This window comes from Triticum dicoccoides, chromosome 3A (genome assembly GCF_002162155.2).
Source record: "Triticum dicoccoides isolate Atlit2015 ecotype Zavitan chromosome 3A, WEW_v2.0, whole genome shotgun sequence".
In the NCBI taxonomy this organism is placed as follows: domain Eukaryota; kingdom Viridiplantae; phylum Streptophyta; class Magnoliopsida; order Poales; family Poaceae; genus Triticum; species Triticum dicoccoides.
The window spans coordinates 56,791,446-56,799,181 of record NC_041384.1 but is presented as its reverse complement, the minus strand read 5'-3'; the positions used below and the strand labels follow the sequence as shown (position 1 = coordinate 56,799,181).

Here is a 7,736-nt window from a genome sequence, read left to right as displayed (position 1 = left end):
GCGAAGAACAATATAGGAAAAGCTCGTAGGCAATGGATCGGTGATGGAGAATTATGCCGGATGCGATGGATCATCTAACAGTCATAACCTAGGGTGACACAGAACTAGCTCCAGTTCATCAATGTAATGTAGGCATGTATTCCGGATATAGTCATACATGCTTATGGAAAAGAACTTGCATGGCATCTTTTGTCCTACCCTCCCGTGGCAGCGGGGTCCTATTGGAAACTAAGGGATATTAAGGCCTCCTTTTAATAGGGCACCGGACCAAAGCATTAACACATAGTGAATACATGAACTCCTCAAACTACGGTCATCACCGGGAGTGGTCCCGATTATTGTCACTTTGGGGTTGCCGGATCATAACACATAGTAGGTGACTATAGACTTGCAAGATAGGATCAAGAACTCTCATATATTGATGAAAACATAATAGGTTCAGGTCTGAAATCATGGCACTCGGGCCCTAGTGACAAGCATTAAGCATAGCAAAGTCATAGCAACATAAATCTCAGAACATAGTGGATACTAGGGATCAAACCCTAACAAAACTAACTCGATTACAAGATAAATCTCATCCAACCCATCACCGTCCAGCAAGCCTACGATAGAATTACTCATGCACGGTGGTGAGCATCATGACATTGGTGAAGGAGGAAGGTTGATGATGACGACGGCGACGGATTCCCCTCTCCGAAGCCCCGAACGGACTGTAGATCTGTAATGCCCGGGTAATTAAGCTATAGTAATCCCACGCTAATGGTGCCACATCACCTCTGTCACTGTAGTTAATCTCGGGTTAATTCGAAACCGTTTCAAAATTCAAATTCAAATTAATGTCAACAATAAAAGTTTCCAAAAGTTAAAACAAAAATGTTTGGGTAGTGCCTAATATTACTTAGGTAATTATAGTGAAGAAAACTCCTTTTTAATGCCAAGATATTTTAAAATGAATTAAAACAGAAGAGAGAAATAAATAAAAGAAAAAGGGAAAAGACAAAACTAACAAAAAAAGAAGAAAGAAAGAGCCCCCCAATTGGGCCTCGGCCCAGCAGGCTGCCAGGCCGCCAGGCCGGCCCAACCGCGCCCTTTACTAACCTCCCCTGGGTGCCTGAAACCCTAGAGACACCCCACTCCCCCCTCACGCGATCCCTCTCCCCACGATCTCCCCCACGCCTCTTCCCCCCCGATCTGGATCGGGGCTCGACCCCGACTGCCCCCGTCGCCGCGTCGGCCACGACGCCGTCACCGGACCTCCTCCCTGTCGCCGCCTGTCGCTCGCCGGACGCCTCGCCTTCCTCCCCGAAGGCCGTCACTGCCCCTGGCGCCGCCCCGGCTTCGCCGTTCGCTGTCGCCGGACCCCGGCGCCTTCGCCACCTCGTCGGCGTCGCCTCCCTGCCTCTCCATCGTCGGCCACCCCGAGTTTCCCCGAGCCCACTTCCCCGTACCCTGCCACTCCCCTGTGAGCTCCTCCCCCTCGCTGTTTTCCTCGCTCACACACGGCGCCCGCGCTGTCCCCGCCGCGATCACCGCTCCCTCCTGGCTCCAGCGCGCGCGCACCACACCAGGCGACCCTGCGCCCACCCGCGGTGGCCTGCTGTCGCCGCCCTGCATGCCCAACGATGGCCGCGCCCTACCTTCGCCCTCCCGCTCGCGACCCTTCCCCCCTGCTCGCTGTTGCTCTGCCCGCGCCACCGCGTGGCCGCCCGCTCCAGCCCATTCTGCTCACCGCACCATCGCCCGCCTATGCCGACCGCCGCGACCCCTTGCTCACCGCCACCTCCCAGCTGCGTCGCCTGCCCCGACCGCCCCAACGAGCTCCGCCGCATCACGCCCCCCGCAGTTGCCGTCCTTGCCGCGCTCGACGCCCGCCCGTGTCGTTCGCGCCTCGCGCCAGGCCGCGGCCCTGCTCCCCGCACCTGCCTCGCCTTCGCCCGGCCACCCTAGCGCACACGCGTCGCCGCCCCTGCATCGCCTCCACTTGCCGCGGCCGGCCGGCGAGCTGCGCCGGCGCTCCGGCGCACACACGCGCCGCCCCGTCGCCTCGGGTCCGCCCCGATGGGCGCCTCGCCCGCAACGACGCCCGTTAGCCGCTAACCCGCATCGGCCTCCTGGCCCAATGACATATGGGCCCCGCCCACAAAACGTGTTGAACGAAAATAATAATAGTAATAAAATAATAATAACAATAAAAAATAATTAATTTATAATTAAATTAATGAATTAATTAATTAACTTAATTAATTCTGATTAAATTAACTAATTATGATTAATTAACCTAATTAACTAATGCTAATTAACTAAACAGTCTATGACTAGTGGGACCCACACGCCAGTTTGACCAGTCAACACCTCTGTTGACTGCTGACGTCATGCTGACGTCATGCTGATGTCAGCAAACACTATTCAAGATAATGTTGATTTAAATAATTAAATAAATCCTAATAATGATTTAAATCTTTTAAAATTAATATAAAATAAACCGTACCTCGGATGGAAAAACTTTGTACATGAAAGTTGCTCAGAACGACGAGACGAATCCGGATACGCAGCCCGTTCGTCCGCCACGCATACCTAGCATAGCGAACACGCAACTTTCCCCTTCTGGTTCATCTGTCCAAAAACGCTAAACACCGGGGATATTTTTTGGATGTTTCCCCCCTTCACCGGTACCACCTCATACCGCGTTAGGGCATCCCTAGCACCGCTACTTGTCATGTCATGCATCGCCATGCATGTTTTTGCTTAATATTTATTGTTTCTTCCTCCTCTTCTCTCGCTAGACACCGAGACCGACGCCGCTGCTACCCAGTACGACTACGGTGTTGACGACCCCTCTCTCTTGCCAGAGCAACCAGGCAAGCCCCCCCCCTTGATCACCAGATATCGCCTACTCTTCTCTATACTGCTTGCATTAGAGTAGTGTAGCATGTTACTACTTTCCGTTAATCCTATCCTGTTGCATAGCCTGTCATTGTTGCTATAGTTGCTGATACCTTATCTGCAATCCTAAATGCTTAGTATAGGATGCTGGATTATCATCAGTGGCCCTACATTCTTGTCCATCTGCCATGCTATACTATCGGGCCGTGATCACTAGGGAGGTGAACACGGGTATATACTTACATAAATGATATATGATACATGTGGTGACTAAAGTCGGGTCGGCTCGTAGAGTACCCGCGAGTGATTCCGGTGTGGGGGCTGAAAGGACGGGTGGTTCCATCCCGGTAGTGGTGGGCCTGGGTTCCCGACGGCCCCCAACTGTTACTTTGTGGCGGAGCGATAGGGCAGGTTGAGACCACCTAGGTGAGAGGTGGGCCTGGCCCTGGTCGGTGTTCGCGGTTACTTCAAAATAACACGCTTAACGAGATCTGGGTATTTGATTTGAGTCTGGCTACTGGCCTATACGTACTAACCAACTACGTGGGAACAGTTATGGGCACTCGACGTCGTGGTATCAGTCGAAGCCTTCGTGATGTCAGCGACTGAGCGGCGCGCGCCGGGTTGGACTGGAACGCCTGCTCTTGTATAAGGGAGGCTAGGTCTGCTCACAGGCCACGTACGCAACGTGCAGGTGTGCAATGGGCGATGGGCCCAGACCCCTGCGCCATAGGATTTAGACCGACATGCTGACCTCTTTGGTGTGCCTAGGTAGGGCTGCGACGTGTTGATCTTCCGAGGCCGGGCATGACCCCGACAAATGTGTCCGGACAAAGGGGATCAAGCGTGTTGGGAAATGTGGTGCACCCCTGCAGGGAAGTCAATCTATTCGAATAGCCATGATCTTCGGTAACAGGACAACTTGGAGCTGTACCTTGACCTTATGACAACTAGAACCGGATACTTAATAAAACACACCCTTCCAAGTGCCAGATACAACCGGTGATCGCTCTTTCATAGGGCGACGAGGGGAGGATCACCGGGTAGGATTATGCTATGCGATGCTACTTGGTGAACTTACCATCTACTCTCTTCTTCTGCTGCAAGATGGAGGTTACCAGAAGCGTAGTCTTCGATATGACTAGCTATCCCCCTCTTATTCGGGCTTTTTGCAGTTCAGTCCACATATGTTACCCCTTTTTCCATTTGATACCAATGCATACATATGTAGTGTAGCTTCTTGCTTGCGAGTACTTTGGATGAGTACTCACGGTTGCTTTCGTCCCCCTTTTCCCTCTTTCTATACCCTATTGCTGCGACCAGACGTTGGAGTCCAGGAGCAAGACGCCACCGTTGACAACGACTCCTACTACACTGGAGGTGCCTACTACTACGTGCAGCCCACTGACGACGACCAAGAGTAGTTTAGGAGGATCCCTGGCAGGAGGCTTGCACCTCTTTCAATCTATATCCCAGTTTGTGCTAGCCTTCTTAATGCAAACTTCTCTCCCTCTCTCCTCTCTCCCTATAATAATAAACCACACATTGCTTCTGGTCGTCCGTCGCCCTTTTTACAGAAATGTCCCTGTAATCCTTGGTAACTGAACCCGCAGTCCCTTTGTAAGTGGATCTGAGAAAACGCTTCGTTTTTATTAAAAAAATCCTGTATTTTATAGTGTTCAACCCGCGATCCTTCCCCAATTTCCCCTCTGCCCCGACTAAAAAATCCCCTCTACGCCGCCCGGCGCATGACCGCCCGATTCGGCGCCTCCCGCTGGAGACCGCCCGCCTCCGACGAGGGCCACGCCAGTGATCTCCCCTCAGCCCGCCTGCCCCCTCCTTTCATCTCCGTTCTACTCCTTCTCTCTCGGCCCCATCGAGCTCGCCTCGATCCATGGCCCCTCCTTAAACCTAGCTCCGGTCTCGGCCACGACCGGCCTCACAGATCTCGGCCGCCATCCCCTACGCCTCCCCCCGCGTCTCCCTCACCTCGCTCGTGCAGCACCATGGCTGCACGTCGCCTGCGCCATCTGCTGCAGCCCCGCTCTAAACCACTTGCATGCCATGGGCAGCGGCCATGGAGGACACACCTCCGCCTGCTCACTCGCCGCTGGCCAGCCAGTACCTCCACCAACATCTCATCCATCTAGATCAGTGGCCCTTTAATTTTAGCGGATTTTCTTCTTCTTTACAGCATGCTAATTAGCTAGGATATAGTCTTGATTTCAATTATTGCAGAATGGCAATCTGCTTTATGTTGGTTTTATCATCTCAGGATAATCCAGATGTTCTCATATGCCTTGAGGAGTTGTCGGTGGATTATATGCAGAGGCTACCAAGTGGTAGCTCCAATGTTGCAAGAGGTCAGTAATGGGTGCTTCTTCTGGGATGGCTCACCTGAGATACCAACGCTGAAGGATCTGAATTTTCAAGCTCAGCAAGGCCTGCATGTTGCAGTCTGTGGGACGGCCGGCTCTGGAAAATCAAGTTTGCTCTCTTGAATGGTATGGTTCCAAAGCTATTAGGAGAGGCCAAGACTTGCAGAACAATGCCATATGTCAGCCAGACTGCATGGATACAAAGCGACAAAATTCAGGACAACATACTGCTCGGCAAGACGATGGAGAGGGAGAAGTATGGAAGGGTCCTTGAGTGGTGTTCGCTAAAGAAAGACTTGGAGATCAGAAATCATTGGAGAGTGAGTCTGCACTCTTAGTGCCTGGCAGAAGCAAAGGACTCGGATAGCTCGAGCATTGTATCAGTATGCTGACATCTATTTATTCCATGATCCGTTCAACGCAGTTGACATACAGGATCCCAATTTTTCAAGGTAAAATACAATCTCTTTTTGTTACTGAACCTTTTTCCTGCAACATTCATATTTGTTCCACTTGAAAAGGCTAGGACTGATCTTTTGATAATGTTATATAGAATCTTTGCTGAACTCCCTTGGTGTTGGTTGTTCTTGAACCGAAGAAACATGCGGTCTAGAATTGACATCATTCAGTTACTTGATGAAAACAAAGTTGCATGTCCTTTTAGTCTAAATGTAATATTATGCCTTCAAGCACATGATGGGGAATAAATCGCAGTTATGAATTGCACTGCACGTGCATGAAGGCGAATGATTTTTCTGGATGCCTTTGCCATCTGGTACATTGTGTTTATCAGTGACTAATTGGTACAAAGTTCAGATTATCAGTTTATGTTTGTCTTGACAGATCGATGGTTTCGTCGTGGTCGGCAGGAGAAATATCATCAATGGTACGGAAAAAGGCAGGTAGGCTGAGGCGGGCGCCCACACCGAGCAGCCGATCCAGGAAACCAGCCCTGCGGCACCCCCTCGTGCCAGTCCCCATCTCTATGTTTGTGTTAGGCCTAGTGCAAGGTATTGGTAGAAGAGAAGGCCGGAAAGAGAAGCTGCATGGTAGGAGGCTTTTGATCTGAAGGCAAGTTGGATGATCTGCTGACAAAGAAACACCTCTATTCTGAATTTCTACTTGAAACAATTGATCAGATCACAAATGTACCTTGGTTATGTCTCTCACTGTGTGCTGAACAATGTTTTGCCTATTTTCATCTTGGTTGCTGACATTGTTGGTGTTATCTATCAAAGAAAGTTGTTGAAGTGAAAGATGAAGATGAACCCGTAGAAGAGCTGAAAAAAGGACGTGGTAGAAAGAAGGAAGCGAAGCCTAAACAGTATAATGATGTGAGTTCAGATTTCTTATGTTTTCTTCCCTGCTTCATCAATATGATAGCATGGTTGTCTTCCAGATTATGCGAATGTCTTTGGTTGTCATATACCGTGGATGCATTGTAGTTTGATGTGTAGCCTGTATTAACTGCTCAACAGACTTTCCTTGAATAATTATACATAGACTGTTCGATCTCTTATTGTTTACAGAAAATTCTAATTAACTGCTCAACCCGTGACAGTACTGCCTCGCCCAGCCGTGCATCCAAGATGCGACGCTTGCTGGAAAGCTGGTCAAGTAGGCCCTCGACTGCGAGTTTTAGCTGATTGATCCTGCACATCAGCCTAACTGCTACAATAAATGGACTTACAACAGTGATTCTTTCTATATTGAATTTCTATATTCGACCTCACCATTGCTTAGTTTCCTTTCCTGATGTCAAGACAAAGAATTTGAGATCCAATTTATCTTTTTTAGTTTTTACACTAGAGTGCTTCATTTATATGTATTACTGTAGACACATGGGAATCCTCAAGGTGGCAGGCTTGTTCAGTTAAATGGTATGTTTTATCTAGATTGTAATTTCAGCATCGTTGTTCTTTCCTGGTTTGTACTACTTTTCAGGTTTTAGTGTCTGGATCTTCAATACGAAACAAAGTCGACCGTATATGTCAATTCTGTATTGGTTCTAGGCAAGTAGGTTGACATGTTCATCTGTTATCATGAGTGTCGTGTTTACACTTGCAGTTCAGATATTACGCTTAAGCTAAAGGTCTGATTATACTGTCTAGAGGTGGAATGGCTAAGCTCTCTTTATGGTCCTTTTTGTTGAATATCTTGCAAATGGCACACTAAAGTGCATGAAATTATTAGGTGTGTGGGTATCAATCCAGTATGTTCTTATGTCTATGGATCCGGGAAATGTTGACGCTTTATTTGTTTTGGTCAACAAAATTTTAGGTGTACATGCTTTCATCTTGAATATATGTAGTTCTTAAGTAATACCACTTCTCGGTTAGTTCATTGAAGTAATGATACAATCAATTGGATGTTTCTCTACAGTTATGCATCTAGCGGGAAAATTGTTGTTTTCACATAATTGTTTTTCACCATAGTTCATTGTCAGCATCTTTATTCTCCTAATACAGTCATATT

At 48.8% G+C, this 7,736-nt stretch overlaps 1 long non-coding RNA gene across 1 annotated transcript; it reads left to right on the top strand.

Moving 5' to 3' along the window:
• Window positions 1-4,601: 4,601 nt before the first annotated feature.
• LOC119267089 lies at window positions 4,602-7,025 on the top strand. Its single transcript, XR_005132276.1, has 3 exons — window positions 4,602-5,713; window positions 6,105-6,595; window positions 6,823-7,025. It is a non-coding gene; the product is annotated as an uncharacterized LOC119267089 (long non-coding RNA).
• Window positions 7,026-7,736: the final 711 nt, after the last annotated feature.